Below are 24,483 nucleotides of genomic sequence, written 5' to 3'. Positions count from 1 at the left end.
AGCTTGCATGGCTTTGACTATGGACAGGGCTCAGCATGGGCACTGTGACTGCCCTGTGGCTATGGAGCCTCATGCCCAGCAGGGCTTGATGCCCTGTGTTATCCTCATGATAATCATCAAAATTATCTTCCATTTGTGCCAAGGTATGTACCTAATGTGACAGCTTTTGTCCACATCCCACATCAAGAAGTCCTGGCCACCCAACACCCTGCTGGCAGTTCATACTTTTTCCCTCCTCAGACCGCTCTCAGTAGGTACTCACAATGGCCGATTATGAGCACCCCACAAGCCTTGCTCTTTTGGAGATGCTCTGACCATAATCATTTGGTCCTTGTCACTTAGATCTACTTCAGATATATGAGGGTGAAAATGTATGTTTCCATGTTTTGTATTTCTAAATATTATAAAAATTTAGGAACTTCTATATTCACCTTAACAGATATATCTCTTCTGTAACAGATTTTCTGCATTATGTTTGGCTAAACAGTTTTTTTGTGGCTTTTTTAGCTGCAGTGGTTTTGCTTTTTGGGTCAGAATCTGTCTCTACTCTGTATGTATGTATAGGGTACTGGTCAAAACCCATGTGGTACACTAGCAAGCATCACCACCAGCGCCTCCGTGAAATTGGCTGGCTAATTCGGTGCCTGCATAAACAGTGAGTATATAAATAAGATAAAAATTGCATGTCTTACTTTACTTTTTGAACACTGTAATTATATTTTTTTACATTGTTTAAATCTTTTTAAGCAAGCATTTCGCCGTTTCTCTTAGCCCTCTTTCTGTCTTCCTTATTTGAATCTGTGCCCTAACCTCTTGTTCTTGTCTGATATCCTTCCATTTTAAGGTAAAATACTAATAAAAGAAGATGGGTTAATCATTAAATAGCTGGAGGAAATACAGTTCTAACATGGAAGTGATAATTATGTGTGTTAAACACTGGTTTTGAGAATGTGTGATTTAAAACCAAAAAAAGATTTTTTTCACAAATACTGAGGAAGAAAAACTCTGAAGCAGCTTGCAAAGTAGCACAATAATAAGAAACATAAATGTTGACAGGGAGCAATCAGACTAAATCGTTATGTGTGGGAAGGTTTGTGAAACCACTGAGTGAAAAGATAGTGTTGAATTAAGCCTTCAATAATGCTACATACTTCATTAAATGCACAGCAGGTGAACAGAATACCCACATAAGCATTAGATTACAGATGCTTTGTGTTGAGGGAAAGAAAGATTTTAGAATACAAGGTAATTACCTAATACCTCAAAATGACAAAGATGACAAATAGGTATGTATGGGACATAAGAAGTATGCAAGCAGTTGCGAGCTATCAGAAGATTTAAATTGAACGAGACTGGGTGCTTTCAGAAATGACAACATTGTATTCCCCAAACAGCCCTGTCATTTGATCCAGCCATCTAATCCATACTCATCTAACACCAATCGTACTAGAAGTACTGGATGAAGAACCTGGAAATATGAAAGCTAACAAATGTGTTTTACCTGAGTACTTCTTGTGATATGTAGGTCTGAAACTATAGTGCTTCCCAGTCCTGTGTTTCCCAGTTCTGTCATTAACATTGCATGCTTGTTTTTGCTGTCCCTCCTCTACTTCCCCCTGTTAACCTTTTGGTTATCAGTTTTGTCCTTTTGAGTTTAATAAAAAAAAAACTTTTCTTTGTTCCTTGCATGCTCCCATGTCCTTTGTCCCGCTCAGTCTAAAATATATGACAATTTGCAGAATCTTTCCAAACTAATTAAGTAGTAACTTATTTGTAAGTATTCCTTTTTGTATGTTTTAATGTCCATGTTTGAAAATGTTATTAATATAATTTATTTTTCTGTTTAAATATTTTTATTCTATTTATTTCTCATTCGCAAAATGACCACAATTTTCTGTAACAGTAAAAACTGTGGGTCCTTATGATATATACAGAGGTCTGGAGTATACTGTATACTGAGAATGGCCACACTTGCAACAATTTTTAAGGCCAAAAAAGAAATGATAAATATTAATAGCATGCAAAACCGAGTATGTTTTCTTGTTATAACAAGAATTCAACAATGTGGGAGCATAAGCTACATATTTTAAAACGGCTTGCAGCTAATATACAGTTTACCTTGATATCTAATGGTTGCCCTGTATATCTGTCATTGTGTAGATGCTACAGTGACAAGCATACAGCATATTTTACTCAGTGGAACAACCACCCCGGGATTCAAACAATGTGTGTAGATTTGAATGTGGGTGTAGATTTAAAATGAATGTGAGTGTGAAGGTGTGTTTATATCAAATTTCAGTATTTTTATCATTCACACACATTGTGTACAGTGATATAATATACTATTACCTAGGACTATGGTGAAAATTAGAGACAGGGACATGACATGTACATCAGGGTAAAACACTACATGGGCAAAACACTTAATTTCAATGTAACATTACATATTGTCATGCCAAGTGGATAAGGCACAACTCAGATGTTGCACAGGTGCAGGAAAATCCCCCGCAGGGGGGCTTTATTTAGAACAGAGAATGGGTTCTGAGGCACTGACAAGTAACAATGGTTGGACAGGGTAACACAGCACTTAAATACATGACTAACAAGGGAGCCAATGAGAGGCAGCTGGGAGTGGTTAACATGAGGGCTAGGCCATTCTGGAGGGGCCACGGACAGTTTTTTTGCACATAGTCTACACATACACAAGGGACTAGCTACAATTAACAAGACAAAAACACACACATACACAGTTGAGAGTGAAGCTTGGGATCTGAGTAAACAGTAAAGCCATTTTTCTACCATTAGAAAATTTCACTGAATGAAAATTACTATTCTATTATGTAATAGCCAAACATCAAATATGGACGCTATAATGGGAGGTATAATGGAGCTAAAGATATATTGACAACTACTGTAAAATGACATTGATATCACTCTCTCTTAAATCCTATTTCAATTCATAGCAACGTCAGTGATGGCCAATTCATATGGAATGGTATCACAAGCAGAGATTTATTTTTACAATCTACTAATGACCTCTGTTGGCCAAATTCTCCCTGCGAGAAATCCTCATAAAAATCAATTCTCCAATTGTTATGAAGTTTGGACAAATGCTAACTGGAGAGTTTGCTGTTCACTGGCTGACAGTAAACACAGACTATGGAGTATTTCTCGCTCAACCCACTGCACATAAACTAAAAGCTGTTATAGTGGCCAAACTCCCCTAGTGTGTCTCCATCTGCTGGGATGCAGGCCAAGTAAGTGAACTGCAGGGCAAGCACGTGGGATGTGCTGTGTGGTGAGTGTGTGATTTGGAAAGAGGAGATTTGCTGGCCAGGTGTTCCAGCCTCTTACTGGCACACTATTTACGTTCTCAGCTGAAGGTCCAATGAATGTGTCTTCCAGTGATGTGCTGTAGAATGTTTAACATAAAGGGCTGTCCTGCGAGTTCAGAAGATGGATTTTGAATTACATATAGCTTTTGAGATTCCCATTTTAAAAGCATATCATATTAATTGAGTTAGGGGTCAGGTGGTACCTGGTCACTACCATTTATTGATAACAGAGATAACTAAAAAAATAGAGATAACTATAATATTTCTTGATAAAGAAAAAGAAAATATAAATATTAACAGCAGGAAAACAATGGTATAGATCTCTAGCACTAAATGTATGTATGTTGTGCCTGGCTGTACTAATCTTATTTACATGTATACAAAATATGATTCTGATATAAAATCAAAACTCAATGCTTTCCTTACCTTATAATTACATTAATATGCTCTACAGTAACTTTTTTTCTAGTACAATCAGATGTATATTGTCAATGGTGGTGTATAGATACCTAATCACCACATACTGTTTACTCTGTATGTTTACATTAAGCTGCTCAATGTAGTACTCCACTATGCACCCAGGTCTACACCCTTCTCCCATGTTTTTATTTTGGTCATTTCCGGAAGTGTCAGCATGACGTCCTTCTTGAGCATGAGGCAGAGAGCTATAAAAAGGCTCTTCACCTTGTGGTGCCTGAGGCAACTCCCCAGTCTTCGTTCAACATCTTTATGGAGATGGAAAGTGCTTTGTGTGCTGGACTGAAAGTATGTGATCTTTATTTCTGGAAATTGCAGAATGAAAATCTGACGTCTGCGAAATATGGTAGTTTTTAAATATGGTAGTTAGTTACACTACAAGCTACAGAGCAAAAGTAGATAACTACATTGAACTAATTTAATCTGGTAATACTAAATATTTATACTGTAGGATAGTGGTCCCCAACCTTTTTTCCCCCATGGACCGATTTTATTCCGTTAACATTTCCGCAGACCGGTGGAGACGGGAGGACGTGTAAAGAGACGTGTGGAGACATGTAACGATCCCCAACCTTTTTTGCACCATGGACCAATTTCATGTAAAACAATATTTTCACGGACCGGTATGGAAACAACTAAAAACAAAGTGCGTAAAAATACAACTCACCATCCCGCTGAATGAGTGGGAGCCCTGAGCTTGTTTCCCTCTTACGAGCTGGGTTGAGGGAGGGATCAGAAACATGTAACAAAGACAATGAGGTGCGCAATATTTAACTACAGTAAAATCCATTTATAATGAACTTCAAGGGACCTGGCAAAACAGTCTGTTATATTCAAAGTCTGTTTTTTCCAGAGTTGCTGTATGTCCAGAACACAACTACAGGACACCATTTACTCATGCTACACCCCAGCAGACACACTTGTGGTATAGATTATTATATTCTACATGTAGTAATCCAATTTTACCTGACCAGATGTGTGACTATTAATAATCCCGACTACGTATCTGCACTGGATATCACCGGCACGTCACGCCTGCATGTCTGTTATAGCCGAACAAAACTACAGCTGGGGACCAATTTGTTTGTCTGTTATAAGCGAAATTCCGTTATATGCAAGTCTTGATGCTTTTTCTGCATGTGTGCCTCATCCATTATAGACGATATTCTGTTATAAGCGAGTCCACTATAATGGGATTTTACTGTAATCACCAAGTGCATTGCCTTATTGCCACATATGAGCAATAGATGAAAGTGTTTTCCAAAATAAAACAGCCTCTGTTATCCATTCGCCGCGACCCGGCAGAAAATGCTCTACAGCCTGTGGGTTGGGGACCCCTGCTGTAAGATATTCTTAAAGCAAATTACTTTTTAAAAATGTGAAACGAGATTTTAACAATATGAAATGCCAAATCACAATAAGGTTTCTAAAAAGTTTCTTTGTTTGATGTAAACCAAACTTCACAAATTTTGTTGTGTCAATATTGGAAGGGTTACAACAAAAAAGATTTTGGCAATGTGTCCAAGAACCATAGTGCTCCTATGCATTTTAATGAAAGTGTCTTCAAATCCCTTTAATATCCACCCCCAGAGTATTAAAGCAAAAAGCACAACAAAAAACAATCAGAAACACCTGGGGGGTATTCTCCGTACGTGGATTACTCGTTTAGTCGGATGAAAGTGTTGACGATTTGGAATGATCCTGGATGTGTTGGTTCTTCAAAACTCTTGCTGGATGTGTTATAGCAACACATCCTAATCGTCAAATCTGCTTGGAGCAGGGGACTGTACTACGAAGCAGGGTTACTGGTTTATCGGGGTAAGTTTTTGGATTTAAGGTAGTCTGGGCAAAATGTAAGTAAATGAATATGAAGTAAATGAAGCTATTTAAATCAGGGTACCTTAAATCCGACAAGTTACGCCAATAAGCCAGTAACCCCACTTTGTAGTACAGGCCGCAGGTTTGTTCTGTGTAAAAAGGCTTCTTTGCGTAAAAATCTAATCAGTCACGGCCTCTCCGTTCCTGCATGAGTGACCAATTGCAATCGGAGCGCAAATAATACAAAGTGAATTCCAAATCGAAAGGGTTTTGCACGATCGGCAAGATCCTTTATTGTTTACAGATGATATTCTTTTCGAGAGATACCGCTTCAGCCGAGATGGAATATTATACCTTAACAATTTATTAGCGCCTCATATTAGAAGTAAAACTAGGTGAAGTTCGGCTCTCACAACCACACAGACAGTGCACATCGCCTTAAGATTTTTTGCAAGTGGCACTTTTTTGTACACTGTAGGCGATGCAGAAAATCTGTCGAAGAGTGCAGTTTGCCGGGCAATTCGCAAAGTCTGTTTAGCCCTGTAATATATGCTCTGGGTTTTCGTAGTGTTTCCTTGACACCTGCGTGTGCAGACAATTAAAGAGGAGTTTTATGCCATTGGAGGTAATATATAGGCAAAGAAACTACCACTTTATTAGGTACACCTTGCTAGTACCAGGTTGGACCCCATTTTGCCTTCAGAACTGCCTTAATCCTTCGTGGTATAGATTCAACAAGGTACTGGAAACATTCTTCAGAGATATTGGTCCATATTGACATGATAGCATGATGAAGATGCTGCAGATTTGTCGGCTGCAGATCCATGATGCGAATCTTCCGTTCTGCCACATCCCAAAGGTGCTCTATTGGATTGAGATCTGGTGACTGTGGAGGCCATTTGAATACAGTGAACTCATTGTCATGTTCAAGAAACCAGTCTGAGATGATTCGAGCTTTATGACATGGTGCATTATCCTGCCATCAGAAGTAGCCATCAGAAGATGGGTACACTGTGGTCATAAAGAGATGGACATGGTCAGTATTCAGGTAGGCTGTGGCATTGCAGGGATAATCAATTAGTACTAAGGGGCCCAAAGTGTGCCAAGAAAATGTCCCCCACACCATTACACCACCACCACCAGCCTGAACTGTTGATTCAAGGCAGGATGGATCCATGCTTTCATGTTGTTCACGCCAAATTCTGACCCTACCATCTGAATGTCACAGCAGAAATCGAGACTCATCAGTCCAGGCAAAATTTTTCCAATGTTCTATTGTCCAATTTTGGTGAGCCTGTGCGAATTGTAGCCTTAGTTTCGTGTTCTTTGCTGACAGGAGTGGCACCCAGTGTCGTCTTCTGCTGCTGTAGCCCATCTGCCTCAAGGTTCGACATGTTGTGCGTTCGGAGATGCTCTTCTGCATACCTTGGTTGTAACGAGTGGTTATTTGAGTTACTGTTGCCTTTCTATCAGCTCGAACCACTCTGGCCATTCTCCTCTGACCTCTGGCATCAACAAGGCATTTTCGCCCACAGAACTGCCGCTCACTGGATGTTTTCCCTTTTTCGGACCATTCTCTGTAAACCCTAGAAATGGTTTTGCGTGACAATCCCAGAAGATCAGCAGTTTCTGCAATACTCAGACCAGCCCCTCTGGCACTAACAACTATTCCACGTTCAAAGTCACTTAAATCACCTTTCTTCCCCATTCTGAAACTCGGTTTGAACTGCAGTGGTTTGTCTTGACCATGTCAACATGCATTGAGGTGCCATCATGTGATTGGCTGATCAGTAATTAGCGTCATCGAGCAGTTGGACAGGTGTGCCTAATAAAGTGGCCGGTGAGTGTATAGTCCTATAATGAATTTCAAAATTGGACCAATACCATCCAGGATTTCCAAATGAGATTGGGGCATTGGATTGTACCCAGATCAGAATCAAGGCCCCATCTGGTCCAAACGAATTGGACTATGTGAATAGGAAAGGCTTCCACAGTATTAACGTACAGGTATTGTAACCTATAATATAATGCCAATAGGCATGTTGACATACAGGGGTACGTTTCCCAAACAATGACGGAAGTTAGCATTAACGATGTATTGTACTATGGTAGTTCAAACTAACTAACATTCGAAGTACGACTGTTAAAGTTCACTTACTTACATATTTACCAGTTTGAAGCATATTTTTGTACTTCACTTTAACTTGTTCCCCTGTCCTGATCGTGCTTACAAGTTATCTATATGTTTGCTGTATAGTTTGATCTGGAATTATAGCAATTAAATGATGATTAACGTGACACATTGGAACTGAAACGCTGCATTCAAGTAATATAATAATTGGCATTAATACAATAATTAGAGACTACTTACGCATTTAATTTGTCGGGCACTTTTTGCCAGCCGTCTTTTCTGGTTTGTGCAGCTTTTGTGGTGTTTCCTTTAGTGCTCGAAAGGCAAGCGATGATCAGGCAATGATTGTCATCAGTGAGATGGGCAGGACAGAACTCGGAGACTAAGGCCAGAATTCGGGTCAGGCAACTCAGGAGGCAGACAGGAATCAAGAACGCTCAAATTCAAGGACAAACCAAGAAGATCTTGCATCTGATTAGAACAACTTGGAAGTATCTGAGAGGACATAGCTGCACAAAGAAAGCAGAAGCATGTAGCCAGGGCAGTCACCATGTTCAGGTGGGTAAGACTGGTCTGGGTTTTCCCAGGGGTGTGGGCTTTGTGACATCACTCGGGGACTCCCAGGGTTGACAGACGTAGAAAATAACGAATGGGTCGGAGCACTTGTAAATCTATGAACAAGATAACGAATTACTTTATTTAAGGAGGGTTTTGGGGAAACACATGCTAATTAATGACTGATCTTAAGTACTATATAAAGAATTACTTAGTGTTACAAAGCTTTCGAGAAAGCCACCCCTGAATGAAGAGGGGAAAAAAGCTGAAGCCCAAAAAGTATATGGATTCGTTCATAAACACAATATGGGTCATTCCCATGTAATGTATAAAAAGACCCAAAATGAACACTGCAAGAGGACTACTTCATTATTATAAGCAAATTATTTAAACAGTATTTATGCAGGAATTATTGTGTCCCAGGCTTTTTGATCCATGTAAGCATTTGATCACTATAACCATGATCATTATAAGCAGTTTCATCTGTAGTTATTTCTGTAATAAACAAGAATATTTAATGAATTTCAAGGAAAGAATTGTTAAGAAAAGAAACAAAACTAAAAAATTTATGATACAGTTTGATTGTTTACTGTTGGTTACATTTATAAAACTAGGTCATTATTCATTGAGCTAAAGTACAACATTTCTTGGCCTGTACCTCGCTGTGTACCACTTATGTTTCTTCATAGAAGGTATTTGTGGATCATAAGTCCCTGACATTTACAATAGCATCTGAGTCCACCCACACTCCTTTTGTTCTGCCACTGCCTATATGAGGAAAGTTGGCGTAAATCCGGATTCCTCTGCTGTTGCGGCCCAGACATTGTGTTGTTATGGTCAATAACGTTGTTCGTCATTGAAAGTCATGTTTGCCAGCCATTTTAAGAGGCATGTTTGAAGGAAGAAGGCATTTTTGCAGTCCACCTTTAGTTTATCTCTGTCCATACTCTTTTTCTTTTAAAGTTGCATAATCTGTAAGTATTTAAGTTGCAATGAATGTATGCATTATATTTATGGTGTATTTGGAACCTTATGTATGTATACATCTTATGTAGCTTTGTTTTGGCCATGTGACATTATACAAACCTGATTTTCAAAGTCAAAGTAAGTCAAAGTAAACTTTATTGTCATTCGGACCATACAATTCAAGAGTGCATAGTAGAACGAAATTGCGTTTCTCCTGGCTCAATGTGCAAAACAAAATAAAATACTACATGCTACACACAATACAGAACTACAACGGAGACTACTGTTCAGGACAGAGTAAAGTATATCGATCATATACCAGTGTAGAGTTTAACTGTGACGAACTAGACATTACATTTAACATAAAACGCACATCGCTAACAGGAATAATGTACCTGCACATGTGCCAAGGAGGAGTGTGTTCTGTTTTACAGTTGTTAATATGACAACATATTGTACATATTGGCGTATGTGTAATTACTATTTGGTCACTATCATTGTACGTCACTGTGCAAATTAAGCGTTTTATATTATTTCATATCTGTGAGCGCTCTCCGTTGTAATGAAAGTCTCTTGAGTTATTATGAATATGTAATAAGAAGAGGATATACGCTATTTTAGACGACCAGAGCAACCTGTCTTTAGCACAGTTCGGATTCTTTGAGCATTGAAGGAGCTAGTGGCTTTGTTGTAGAATCTATGGTTGGTAGGGAGCAATTAGAACTACCAACTCTAATCAAGTGTAAACAACAGGGATTAGATTCCTACACACGAAGATGTAAATCACCATCCCCAGTTAAAGACAACTGCTATTGAAATCCCTCCAGATGATGCTGATGCAGAAATACTTCTGTTGCTTGGAAGGGATATAATCCATGCTCACAAAGTATGGCATCAATACAAAGGATCTCCAGAAGGACCATTTGCACAATGCTTGGGCTTGGAATGGGTCCTAATAGGCAATATCTGTATAAGTGGAACACAGTGGGGTCTCCAGCAAAACCAACATTATAGAAAATGGTCACCCCACTTTCTTCCAGCCATGTGAGAACTGCATCCATGTGAAGTAGCAGTTCGCCCAGTGACATTGCCGTGCTGTTAAACAGTTAGGAAAGTCTGTTTTCAGTCAGTCTGCCAATGATGACATAGTAGCTCTGTCGATCAAAGATAAGACTTTCCTATGCATAATGGAGAATGAGTTCAAAAAGGACAGTATAAACTCTTGTATAGTCCCATTGCCATTTCCAGTCCCAGACAGTGCCTACCCAATAATAGGGAGTAAGCCCTCAATAGATTCCATTCATTATGATGCACTTGGAAAAGCCAACTCAAAATGAAGGACCGCTTTGTGGAATTCATGAAGAAAAACTTTGACTATGGCCACACTGAAGCAGCTCCCCCACTAAGCAAAGATAAAGAGTGCTGGTATCTGCCCAGTTTTGGAGTGTACCATCCACAAAAAACAGGGTCAGATTATGGTGGTGTTTCATTCCAGCACACATAATCTGGGAGTATCTCTCGACGATGTTCTCCTCCAAGGCTCATCCTCAACTATGTTCTACTGGGAATCTTCATCCACTTCAGGAAAGAACCAATTGCTGTTATGTCTATGTACATAACCGCATTCAACACGTAAGACATGCAACTGAACCCAGTCAGCGGAACTATGTTCAGAACAATACCAGCTTGTCAAGTTTCAACATCTGCTTGGCCTGCATTTTTAACTGACCCGCAGCAACCGTTGCTGTCGCCCGAGAGATTCAGTCTTGTGAAACCTGAAACAGGTCTAGAACTCATTCCAGAGATTATCATCTGTATCACACACCATCAACAAGAACGTCTAGGGAGCAAACGCTTCGAATGTTTCTCTATATGGAAATTACTGTTACAAGCTGCCACAAAGCTCTCTCATATTCTCTCTGAAGTCTTTCTCCATCTTATCCAAGGATAAAAAATTGTCAAGGCTGGCATAACTGCACCAGGTTCTTCACCAGAGAACAACTTCACAAGTTCGATACTAAAAAGATTATGACTGTTCAACAGGAAGAATATCAAGATGAGATTACTTGCATACAGGATGGTAAACTCATTCCAAAGCATAGTCCTCATGCTAAAGTGTGTCCTTTTATAGACATGTGTGGCCTTTTTAGGGTTGGAGCCCACTTAGTTAAAGCCGATCTTACATCAAATGAATGATTATATCACCACAATGCTAGTGAGACGCTCTCATGAGAAAGTCCAACAGAAAGGCTGCTACTTTACAGAGAGATCCATAAGAGCTGCTGGATATTGGATTGTTGGGGGCAAATGATTCATCAGTAGTAACATCTTCAATTGTGTGGTCTGTCACAGACTGCACAGCAAAGAAGTTTATTAACAAATGGCAGATTATCTGTTGACCACATACTGTAACTGTATCCCCACCATTTACATATGTTGGACTAGACCTGTTTAGTCCATGGCTCGCCACCTCAAGGAAAACAAGAGGGGATGAGACAAATAACAAGCAGTGAGCTGTCATATTTACATACATGACCTCCCAAGCGATACATATAGAGGCTATGGGGTCGATGGATACTTTCACAGTTATCAATGTTCTCAGGCACTTATTCAGGCACTCGGGCACTTCATCAGTTCAATTCGGGACAGACTGTAGTACAAATTTCTTAGGTGCCATCAAAGAACTGCAGATGAATACAATGGCTGCAAAAACAAGCAAGTGCATGCCTACTTAACTGAGCAAGGATATACATGGCATTTCAACCCCCTACACTCATCCCACATGGGTGGCAGCTGGCAGAGGATTACAGGTTTATGCCATATCCTTGATGCCATGTTCCTTAAAGTGGTGCCTACAAGATTGACACATGAAGTGTTGGTAACACTTCTATCAGAGGTCATAGCCATAGTCAACAACAGACAACCGACAACAGTTTCAATGGATCCGGAGAACCTAACTATTCTAACACCTGCGTCTCTAATTACTCAGAAGATTGGCATAGCTTATTTACCGGTCAGTTCAACGATAGTGATGTCTATAGGCATCAAGCACGTGGCTAACACCTTTTGGGACCAGGGGAAAAAGGAGTACCTGCCATCTCTACAAGGATGTCGAAAGCAGTTGTCAGGCAAACCCAATCTACAGGAGGGAGACATTGTATTTTTGAAAGACAACCAAGAGATGAGGAACACTTGGCCATTGAGTCTGGTGTCAAAAGTCTTTCCCAGCACAGACAAGAATATAAGAAAGATTGAGGTGAAAATTTTTAGGCATGGGAGGCTCGGGACAATAACGTAGTTTACCCTTGTCCACTGTTCACACATCTGCCCCTGCCTGCATGTGTTCTGCCCCTGCCTGCATGAGAGAAGTTGGCATGAATCCAGAATTGGTAATTAGCACCCTTTGCTGTTGCAGCCCAGGCATTGTGTTGTTATGGTTAATAAAGCTGATCATTATTGATTGACATAAGTCTGTTAGCCATTTTAAGAGGCACGTTTTAAGGTAGTCTACCTTAAGTTTATCTGTGCCCATCCTCAGCTACTCTTTCAAAGATGCATCGTCTGTAAGTATTTAAGTTGTACTGAATGTGTGCATTATATTTATGCTGTATTTGTATATTTTAGTGATTTTGGAACATTTTGTGTAGTGTTGTTTTGGCTGTGTGACATTATACTGTGAAATTAGTAATCTGCCTGTAGGGGGGGAATGCCAGGGTCTTCAGTTGCTGGGTCATCCGTTTTGGGGTTCCATCCAACATCTCTTCAGACCATGGGAGTCAGTTCACATCAGAGCTATACACAGCAGTAACCAGCAAAAATTAATGCTGGAGTGCTCTTAAGAACATGTCAAATACTAAGTCTCCAGGACATGATGGATTTACTGGAACTGGAGGCCCTTTGCCAAGAAGAATGGGCAGCTTTACCATCTGAGAAAATTACGTCCCTCATCCACAACTATCACAAAGGACTACAAGCCGTCATTGATGCTAAAGGGGGGAATAGTATTAAGAACTAAGGGTATGCAAGCTTTTGAACAGGGATCATCCCAGTATTTTCTTAATTGTTATGTTTTATTTATTATGCCTATATTTGTGGTGCATGGGTCAAATAAACCAGCCTCCAAATACAACCATTTCACTCCAATATGTCTGCTAACAGCACTTTAAAAATCAGTTTATGACATTGCTTTTAAAACAAGGTGAATGTTTATGAATAAGAAAACTAAAATTTTTTAATATAAACCTTATTTGGCAAATGGCTCTAAATATAAACCTGACAACCACTGAAAGTGCACTTAATAACTGGAAAGATACTCATTTTAAGTTATTACTCTTCAACAAAATAAAAGAAATATTTCAAATGAAGATATTTTTAACCTGTGAGCCAGTAAACAATGTTTTCAAATGAAATAATAACGTAAACAATGCAATGAAATAGCCAAGAAACAATGAATCCTCGCCTTTCCTCTACATCAGCTTTCCTACGAGACACTGCTAACTGAATTGGTTTGATTTCAGCTATGGATTCTGTGAATCTGTGCACTGTCAGGACCGAAGCTTTTCACGTTGTTTACTAAAAGGAAAATACTTAACAGAGCCTTCATTTTAATGCACAATAAAAGTATTTTGATATAAAGGGTACTGTGTCATCCTTATTTTTTGTTATGTAAATATAGTGATTTACCACAAAAATCTTAAATACCGCCCAGCTCTAGGTGAGGGCAAAAATTGTTGATGGGGACTGCTGAAGCCTTGGATAAGCAGAAGATCCAAAGCCATGACCCTAAGAGTATTAGGATGAACCCCAATTAAAAATAAAATTAGTGGGTGGTGCTGGGGGGGGCAAAGTGGCTCATTTTGGAGGGCAAGGCCAACCATGATTCCAACCATCCATTAAAGCAGGACATTCGTTAAACAACATGTTGAACACAATGATGACCTATAATCAAAAACCCAGAAAACAAGTAGATTTGATGCTGTCAGAACCAGCAGCACTGTATTCCCTGCATAGTTCTGTCATTTGGTCCAGCCATCTAATCCATACTTCTCCCACACACACACTGACTTGTACAATTTTATAGAAATACTGGATGGAGCACCTGTAAATGTGAAAGGGAATAAATGTGTTGTGAGTCCATGTCATGATATGCAAGTCTGATAGTATTCAGTTATTGCACCTTCCATTCATATGACAATTTGCACAATCTTTCCCTATGAATTAGGTTATCTTTATGTAAATGTTTGGAAATGTGATTTAGATTATGTATTAGTTTTAATATTTATATTCTATTTCATTCCCTTTTGCACTATGAACATTTCCTCTGAAAACATTAAGAACTTTAAAAGACATACTAATTGCCATACAGTGGGGCCACAGACATTGTTTTTACGTGGACGATGTCCATATACCTCATTTTTATTTAATTAATGCTTTTACACAAGAAGGCTTATAGCAATAGAAAGAAGTAATGTGTGTGGCCTGGGATGCTCTCTATGTGTTCAGCTGCAGGAGAGGTATTGACACCATGCTAACTCATGCTTTGGTTTAACATGGTCATGAATAGTAAATTCTGCTCACGAAATTTAAATTTGCACTCAAATTACTTGTACTTTCAATTTGCTATTTCAAGTCTTGGAATTAATTTTTAATTTAATTAAATCTAAACTCTTGGTGGCATGGTCGCATATTGTGTGTTTGTGTGAATGTTAACCATTGGTTATTTGTTAAATATTAACTGACTCATATATGTCCAAAATGCCAGTGCGCAAATACAAGTAGGGGTTGTACTGTAGTAAAATTATTTGCTAATGTCTTTGTAATAATGCATCAGGCTTGGGGAGTAACAGAACACATGTAATTGTGTTATGTAATCTGGACACAAAAAACATAAGATTCTGTTTCAGTTACTGAGAAAAAGGAACAGAATCAGTTTACAGTTCATTTTTTTAAATAAATCAGGATTACTTTCATTTTATAATAAATAAAAAATGAAGAATGGGTTTCTGGTGTGTTTAGAAAGAATACAAAGCTGATGTCACACCATTTTCTGTGAAAATAGCACCTCTCACAAGCTGGGTGGACGTGTCCTACTTGTGGCGTTAAACCACCCTACCTGTGGCCGACTCCAGGCTGCAGCCATGCCCTTCTCAATTGCTTTGCTCTTTTTCCTGATTATTATTTTTCTTATAACACTCCATTTAACGATGCTGCTGTGCCAGATGAAAAAAATCTGATTAATTCGTGGAAATTTCACAGTTATTTCGCAATACATTTCACAGTGTTACTTTATGTAAGGAGAGGGGAAATATCACAGTGCAATGCATATTATGTCCAGGTGTGGAAATGCAGGCAACATCAAAGAGCTCGACATCAATTTTAAAGAAGCTTTTAGAAATAAGACTAGAAGACCAACTGCTAACATACACAAAGTTAGCAAAGTACTGTATCATGTGCTTTATACAAAGCTGGACAGGCACATAGGCTACCAGCATTTCAATTCTACTTAAACTGATACTTAAGTTCAGTTTTATTTGCAGAGCCCCAAATCACATGGACAACACATACAATACTGTCTGTTCTTAAACCCTCATATAAACAGGATAATTTGGTATTATAATTATTAGGCCAAAATAAATTCTGTTGTACGAGTAGTGTTACTTGTTCTTTACCGTGTCTGGAGGGGGAGAAAGGCCATATGGAAACATATACTCATGATTTTTACCCTGACGGCATGCATATCTGTGTGTGCATTTGCACGTGTGTGTGTTTTTTTATATATAACAGCACATGTTCTGTTACCTTACAAAAAAAGTGATTTTTGACATTTCTTTACTGTCGTCTTTAGTTGGAATTCATCATTGATATAATCCAAAAATAAATAAAAGTAATTAGATTACTTTTACTTTGAGATACTTAGATTATGTTGATTATCGGATTACCCAGCCCTGTAATGCATAATATGTCTCCCAATCCAACTTGATATTATTCTGTATTCTGCTACACCTGGCACTTGTTTAAACAAAACTTTATTAATTCTGTGGTGGAAATTAGGCATTATGGTCATCTAACTTTTAATGCTGTGCTTGGAAATAACCAATATATGCAAAAATCTCTGAGTCCATATCTTTATAGCAATATATAATGTCTCCTATTCCAAATTTATTTTTCTGTACTTTAATGGACACAAACAATGCTTTGTGGTCATGTAGTTAGCATTTGCCTATTTACAGATTAGGTACTGTTTAATGAATTTGCTTTGCATTTTAATAGTAGACTACATCGCACAACAAAATCTTTGCCTCTTAAACAATATTGGCTGTTCTGTATAGATTTTTGGCTGCTGATCACGAAAATCAAAATATTCAGTTTTGTCATGTTTTTTTCATATATTTGTGTCCAAAAATTTTCATTTCTGCAATAGACCTATCAACAATATTTTGTACAGTCTGGAAATGTCCAGGCATGGAATCAGGCCAGATTGGAAGCTGTTCTGTGGAAAATTGCAGCCTGGGCAGGCTGGAGTCAGCTTGACACTACCTCAGCAGGCAATAAAAGTGACTTGCATACACAGATGCTGCTCATTGGGTTAATATAGACCTGATAGTAAGTATGTATTGTTTCAGAATACATTCTGCTATATTTGTAGTGAATATACGCTTGCGCCTCAGAGATGTCGAATGACTGCTATGCTGAAGAAAGCATATCATCTGTGCTTTGGCTGTAAAATTGATGATCAAGACAAGGAATGGGTGCCTCACATTTATTGTGTGATATGTGCTGTCTGTCTGAGAGCCTGGTTCAGAGGCACTCGAAAGACAATGTCGTTTGCTGACCCGATGGTATGGCGAGAACAGAAAGATCATGTGACGGACTGTTACTCCTGTTTGACTAATGTGTCCGGTTTCTCTGCCAAAAACAAGATGTCAGTTGAACACCATAATCTGCCTTCAGCAATGACACCCGAGCCACATGACATCGGTCTTCCAATTCTGAAATCACCAGAAGAATGGACCTTAGACAAACCAGATGAAAAAACTGCAATGCAGGAAACTGGCAATGACAATGATCTGGATTTTGAACCGTCCCCATCAGCATCAATGGTGGCTCTGAGGCTAATAATCAGAAGGTAGGTTGCTGGTTCAAATCCTGTGAATGCCCTGAATGATTCTACTCCGTTGTTTTACCCTGGGTATTATTAATCTACATCCAGCCCTGCAAGGAGGTCCTCCAACTAGCAAGGAGTAACTTGGGGTTTGATGGCAGTCCATTCAGACTAGGGTGGTCCTGAGGTATCACCCATCACATGGCTGCACTTAGGTTCCTATCCCTGAGGTAGTTTGTCCTGTGGTGGGTGCAGCAACACACTACAATCAGCACACACTCCTTACCTCATGCCCTCTCAGCAACACCTGTTTCAATTTGCTGTCCCTTGCAGTTTAGTAGTAGCTTAATGGTTAGGGATGTGCCCTTGTAATTGAAAGATTGCAGATTTGAATCCCCGACCAGCAAGGCACCACTGAGGTACCCTGAGCAAGGTACCGCCACCAAGCACTGCTCCCCGGGCACTGAATTAGCTGCCCCCTGCTATGTCACATTGTCACATATGGGTTAAATGCAGAGAACACATTTTGTTGTTGCGCACTGTGTGCTGTGGTGTGTCAACAATAACAATCACTAAATTCAAATTCTAGTAGGGATGTGCAGATCAATACTGAAAAATGTATTATTTTGATCTGAATAGGTTACATAAGAACATAAGAAATTTACAAACAAGAGGAGGCCATTTGGCCCATGAAGCTCCTTTGGGGAGAACTTAACTAAGAGCTCAGAGTTGTTAAAATCTTATCTAGCTCTGAATTAAAGGAACCCAGGGTTTTGTGCTACACTAGCATGAAGACTATTCCATACTCTAACTACATGCTGTGTAAAGAAGTGCTTTCTCAAATTCATTTTATAATGTTCTCCCGCTAATTTCCACCTATGGCCACGAGTTCTAGTATTTAAACTAATATTGTAATAGCCATTTGGCTGAACAGCATCCAGACCTGATAGAATCTTATATACCTGGATCATATCCCCTCTTAATCTCCTTTGCTCAAGGCTAAACAGATTCAGCTCAGCTAACCTCTCCTCATAAGACATTCCTCTAAGACCAGGAGTCATTCTCGTAGCCCTATGTTGCACCCATTCCAAGGCAGCAATGTTCTTTCTAAGGTATGGTGAACAACCTGCATACAATATTCTAGGTGGGGTCTTACCAAGGAAATATATAATCATAGCATCACCTCCCTTGACTTAAACTCCACACACCTAGAGATGTAACCCAACATCCTTTTGGCCATTTTTATTGCTTCCCCACATTGGCAAAAGTGGGACATGGAAGCATCAATATACACATGAGGTCTTTCTCATAATCAGCTACCTTTATTTCAGTGGAACCCATAAAATATCTGTACTTTATATTTCTGCTCCCTACATGGATTACCTTACATTTATCTATGTTAAATTTCATCTACCAGGTATCAGCCCAGTCGCTAATTAAATCAAGATCCCGTTGTAGTCTCTGTGCTGCTAGATCAGTATCTGCTACACCGCCCACCTTGGTGTCGTCTGCAAAGTTAACCAGTTTACTGTATGCGTTGGTGTCAGTATTATTAATGTAAATTAGGAACAATAGTGGTCCTAAAATTGAACCCTGTGGTACCCCACTATGAACGCAGGTCCCCTGTGACATTGTGTCTCTAATAACTACTCAGTGCTTCCTGTCTGTTAACCAGTTTTCGATTCAAGCTGCTACAGTTCCTAAAATCCCTGCAGCTCTGAGCTTAACCCTCTGGGGTCAACGGCATCATCAGCAATGCCACATATCTTTCTCGTGTATTTCAGTTTATAATTCGCTGAAATCTTATTGTAGAAACATGAAAAAAACACTGACTAAATTTGCAATCTGTCTTCTTTTCAAATCGTCCATTGTCGTCCATTAAAGTTTTTAAAATTAAGTTAAATTGGCAATAAGTAAACCATTTCACCTTACTTTGTTTTACCTGCATCAGGGGCGTGTAATGCCACCCTCACATGAAGGTCACTATTCACATTCTAAATAGCTACATCAACGCGTATTCAAATCCCATTCACATGGTAATTTGATGAACAATGCAACAGTGACACGCGATCCAGATACATTCCCATCAGCGCCATAAATGGGGGGGGGGGGGGGGGGGGGCAGGGGGGTGTGTGGCCAGGTATGAATGACTCATGCAAAAACATGAAAGTTGCCAGAAATAGTGACATGATTTAGGTTTTTCTTATTTATTTATACAACTGAATGTTGCAACTTTGGTGATCAGATATCTGGGATCAAAACAAACTGGCACAATTGCTTATTATGTACTTTTCTAATGTTTCGGCAAGTGTTCCAAACTGCATTTTGCAATGTCTATACTTTGATGTCAAATTACAAACTTAACATAAATCTGACATATTTACAAAGTACACTAACATTAAGATTAAGAGTTTAATGCCAAAACAAATATAAGAAATAATTTATTGGCCATGAATGTATTGGTTTATGATATTTGAAGAAATGTGTGATCATGCCCCAGTCAGTGAAAATATGTTTCTTACCTCTGGACCCCAGAGGGTTAACCACTCCCAGGTTCCTGTATTTAAATGTTTCGTGGTCCTGGGTTCCCTGGTTCCGTCATTGAATTGTGATCCTGTTCCCTGTGTCCTAGCCTCCCTTTTGGTCCCCTGCGATCCGGTTTTACTTCCAGTTCAGTTCAACCCCTTCACATAAACTCCCTTTTGTTTTCCCCGATGCCTGCTCCCATGTCCTTCATTCCACCAGCTCATGGCAGAATGATGGAACTCAAAAACCTGTTTGAAACAGTAAGTAGGTACATTATATATATATATATATATATATAAAGCACATTCAAAACAATCTAAGTTTACCAACGTGGTTTACAAAATTTGTAAATAAAAAATAAAACAAAACCAATGACAACAAAGCCACACATTAATAGTGCCAGACAAAATAACAATAACTCTGTAGGAGCTATAAAGGAGGGATAAAACCAATAGACAATTAATATGTAGTTGATCTGCAATGAAAGTTAGTCTGAACAAATAGGTTTCGAAAACAGTGATTGATGAGAGGGATTTGATGTCAAACGGGATGTTGTTCCAAAAATTAACTGCCTATACGGAAAAGCCCCGTCATCCTTCAACTTTAGCATGTTGACACTGACTCCATAATCAACCTCATATGCTGTACATAGCGAAGCAATAAAGAATGTATTTTGTTGGGTAATCCTATCAAATCTACAACCCCCCACCCCAAACTCTTAAAAAAAGAATGGCATATACAATGAGAAGCTAAATCAATTCTGCTTTCAGTGAATGAAATTTATCTTTCTTACCCATATACAAGACAACTTATATTAACTCTGTGGATGAATAATCCCTGTATATCTCTATTTTGGAACATGTCCATAAATCACATATCACACCTTGAGCTTGCACTTGCATTGCACATTTTATTGTGTCATCCATTAAAAAGGGAATGTCATTAAGCTAACACCTACTGAGAAACATTATTATAACTGTGACATTACCTTTAACCCTTCCCAAATGTATTTTCGTTGAGGGGTTTCTATAAAAAGAATTGCTTGAATTTATTTATGTCAAAGAAAATGCCACAGGGAGACTTGACCTTCACACAGCATATTCTTTATTGGGAAATGTTCTTATTTGGTAATTACAAAACATTCAGCTACAAACATTCATATTATAAAGGACAAATACAGAAATAACAGTGGCTGACATGAGAAAGGGCACCTGACTGAAACAGGAATGAACACAAAGACGCATGGTTTCTAATTTCAGTGCAAATTGTGGCCACTTATGTACCGCTACTTAGTTGTACTACAGTCACTCAAGGAATGAAAGTGGACTGCTTGTGTTTCCAGAGTGACCCTTGAAAACAGAAGGGTGCTGTACATTGTCTTAATCTTCATTTCTTTGCTTTTCATCTCAATCAGTATCTCTTCATCGCTTTTAAACTTGTTTTCCCAAGCTAGTTGCCTTGTGCAACCCTTCAGAGACAGATAGCACTCCATAGATCTGCATACTTAGCTGTCTGCTTTTTGGAGTTGTTTGCTGTAAGCTGGCACTCCAGTGGCTGGACATGGAGTCACACTATTTAGGCAAAGCCTGGATACTATATCTTTGCTCTGGATGCTCTACCAGTGTTAATCAATTTCTGGTATTTAGTACACTCCTCTCTTCTGAATGATTCTACTCCATAAGTACAGTAAGGGATGCCAGATGGCCAGCAAATTTATATCTTAGGCTCTCAGTGTATGAAGGTTTAATGAAGTTCTGGTGAAACATCATAAATTTCACACTCAGTCCTCTTAAGAGGATTACATACACAAGACAAACCGCAAGGAGTTGTCCTGCAGGGAAAGTTTTCAGAGGTTTGTGGTAAGAATTAAGGGTTTGTGATGCACCCAGATTGACTAAAATAAGACTTTGTGCCATCCAGAATTGAACTTACCGTGTCCTTTTTCTGAAGCTGACTCTAAGTCCCTCAGAGCAAAACAAAGGCCCTGTAATGTAAGTTTATTTGAAGCTGATGTTCAAAAACACATGTATAATAGGGAGACTTGGGTGACAGAAATTAATAAACTGATTGATGTGGGGTTTTGTTGGGTCTGAAGCCTGGGACCTCTCCTTCCAATTAATGACACTAAATATTAAATACCTTACTGCTTATGGTATTGCTTCTCCCCAAATTACTAACAAATACTACATTTTTAAAGAATTCCCATTTGAAGAACATTTGCAATGTTATCTGTTGGAATCTCTCTATGTCGTACTTTGGCTTCTCTCCAGTATGTGTTTCTCTGCATGGGTAAATTAGTAATCGTGTCATTACGCACTTGGAAGTGAGTGTGTGTATAAATTTGTGTTTTTGTGCATGTGTAGAAATTGATGCAAGTGATGTGTGATTGTGTTTTTGATCTCTATGACCTTCAGGTGGTTTATTCCTGGAAGACTCTGATCTAATTTTGATCTGTCAATATGGTGAGTGTTTGATCTATTGTGCCACTTATCTTGCTTATTAAATCCTTTTGATTCAGAGCTATCTTTTTTTGTGTGCTTTCTTTTATTGTCTTGCAACAGTAATACCTTGGTCTTTTCACCAAACATTTATCAGCCTTGCTCTTCAAGGATAGTGATAGTGTGCACAACAGTTTTAAAAAAGTCGTTTTTCTTTGCAAATTTAACCATAAAGATTGTGTGTGTCAAAAAAGTAATGATAATGCATATGCACATTCAATTAACAGAGCTTGTGCATTAAGATTTTCAGGAAAAACATATGAATACATTTTATCAGGCATTCAGTAGCCACTTATGTGGTATGTCTAGCTAGCTAATTGCTAGTTGCCTATCTATAGAATAGCTTCAAGTGTAGGTTCAGGATTTGGGGCAGAGAAGCCTTTTTGCGTGCACTTTTTTACTGAGCTGATATTTGTGTTTTATGGGCTTTCTTATTAACTTTAATGAGTCTGGTCATTCTCTCCTGACCTCTCTCATTAACAGGGTGTTTTTGGTCACAGAATGGCTGCTGCCTGCATGTTTTTTGTTTATTGCACCTGTAAGGGAGAGGATTCCCTTACTATTTTATTGTAATTGATAGTATGTTAGTGATACACTCTTTCTTTATTTTAATAAATAGTATTTTATTTAGCATGGTACTTTGCCCGGGGATTTGCATGGGAGAGCGGGGGCATACAGGGGTTTGCTGGTTTATTGGATCTTGGGGTCAGTTGGTGGCCTTGGTTCGGATCCTGCGCAGTGCCTCCTCGTCGGGGAAGGTGGTGGGGTCTGTGAAAAGGAATGGTGATTGAGGGAGAATAAGGTTACCAGTAAGAACAATTGATGCAAAGAACTGATTGTAAGATGTGGTTACTCACCTTTCTTCTTGTGTTTCTCCATAGGTGTTTGGGCAAATATGTCCCCTGGGTCCAGACACCATTTAAAGGTTCCGGGAGAGACCAGGGCTTAAGGGAGAGGGGGGAATCTGTTGTGCTAGGGATTTTGGGTTTTATAATATGGGGTTTGTGTAAGATTAAAGAGGGAGATATGTATTAATATGAATGTTAAATGTAGTTAAGTATATAGGTAGGTTGATGTGTTGTGTATTATGGTGGAAGGGGGGAATTTAAGAAACTACCTCTGAGTGGAAGAATGGTTTAGTTGGTGACAGCTGGAAGTATTTAAGGCTGCCAGTTGTCAGAGGGTTTTTCTGTTCTTCTGTTGTGCTGTAAAGATGCTAGATGTGAAGTTCTTGTAGGAAAAGCTGCATGGAAAATAAAGATGTGTTGTTCCACTGCATTTGGGGAAGTCTTCTCACTGTAAATCCAGCCGCTGCAGGTCTCCATATGACAAGTGGTGTCAGAAGTGTGTTGTCCATGCCACAGTGAGAGGATGATGACAAGAGGTGGAAGAAAGCCAGGTCAAGAGGAGCAGCCTGATGAAGGAGTTGGAGCTTCATCTGAGCTAGAGGCCATAGCAGCAGCAAGCTCTGAAGACAAATGGGAGGAGCTGACGGGGATGGTGAAATCCCTGGTTAGGTCTCAAGCAGCCAGAGACCAGAGGTGGGAGAAAGATTGGTCACGTCAGGAGCAAAGGTGGAAAAGTATACAGCACCAATTTCAGCAAATACAGCTACAAGTTAATGCGGTAATTGATAAGCCGGAGCCATCAGAGGTGCCAGTACCCTGTACAACGTCTGAAGAGCAGGAACAGGCAGTTAATAGTGAAGAGGTGCAAGTGGCCCACGGGTCTAGGTCTTCAATTAAACCTAAACTGTTCCCTCTGTCACCAGAAGAGGATATTGAACATTTTCTGACCACGTTTGAAAGGATGGCAAACGTGTATCGATGGGCCAGAGATGAGTGGGCTATTCGTTTGGTCCCTTTGTTGACAGGTAAAGCTCGTACAGCTTACATTCTTATGGACTTAATAGATTCTGAGGACTATGATAAAGTGAAGGAAGCAATCTTGGCAAAATATGAGATCACTGCGGACACCTATAGACGCCGCTTCAGATCCCTGAAAGTTGAAGCAGGTGAGACGCCACGTGAACTGTATGTAAGGTTGAAAGACTTGTTTTTAAGATGGATTAAACCT

At 39.2% G+C, this 24,483-nt stretch overlaps 1 protein-coding gene across 5 annotated transcripts in view; it reads right to left on the bottom strand.

Annotated features, from left to right (window-relative positions):
• The window catches only part of LOC125712375 (SPHK1 interactor, AKAP domain containing), a 129,561-nt gene that overhangs the window by 86,466 nt on the left and 18,612 nt on the right, over positions 1–24,483 (bottom strand). The window contains exon 2 of one of the 5 annotated variants that reach the window (XM_048982346.1): positions 15,395–15,491. The exons of 3 other annotated variants lie outside the window; for them this stretch is intronic. The gene's annotated coding sequence lies outside the window, so the exon portion shown is untranslated. Of the gene's footprint in view, positions 1–4,479; positions 4,528–15,394; positions 15,492–24,483 lie in introns of all 5 variants that reach the window. One more of the 5 variants, XM_048982345.1, reaches the window with a different exon arrangement.

This window comes from Brienomyrus brachyistius, chromosome 17 (genome assembly GCF_023856365.1).
Source record: "Brienomyrus brachyistius isolate T26 chromosome 17, BBRACH_0.4, whole genome shotgun sequence".
In the NCBI taxonomy this organism is placed as follows: Eukaryota; Metazoa; Chordata; class Actinopteri; order Osteoglossiformes; family Mormyridae; genus Brienomyrus; species Brienomyrus brachyistius.
This window is presented reverse-complemented; position numbering and strand designations above follow the sequence as displayed.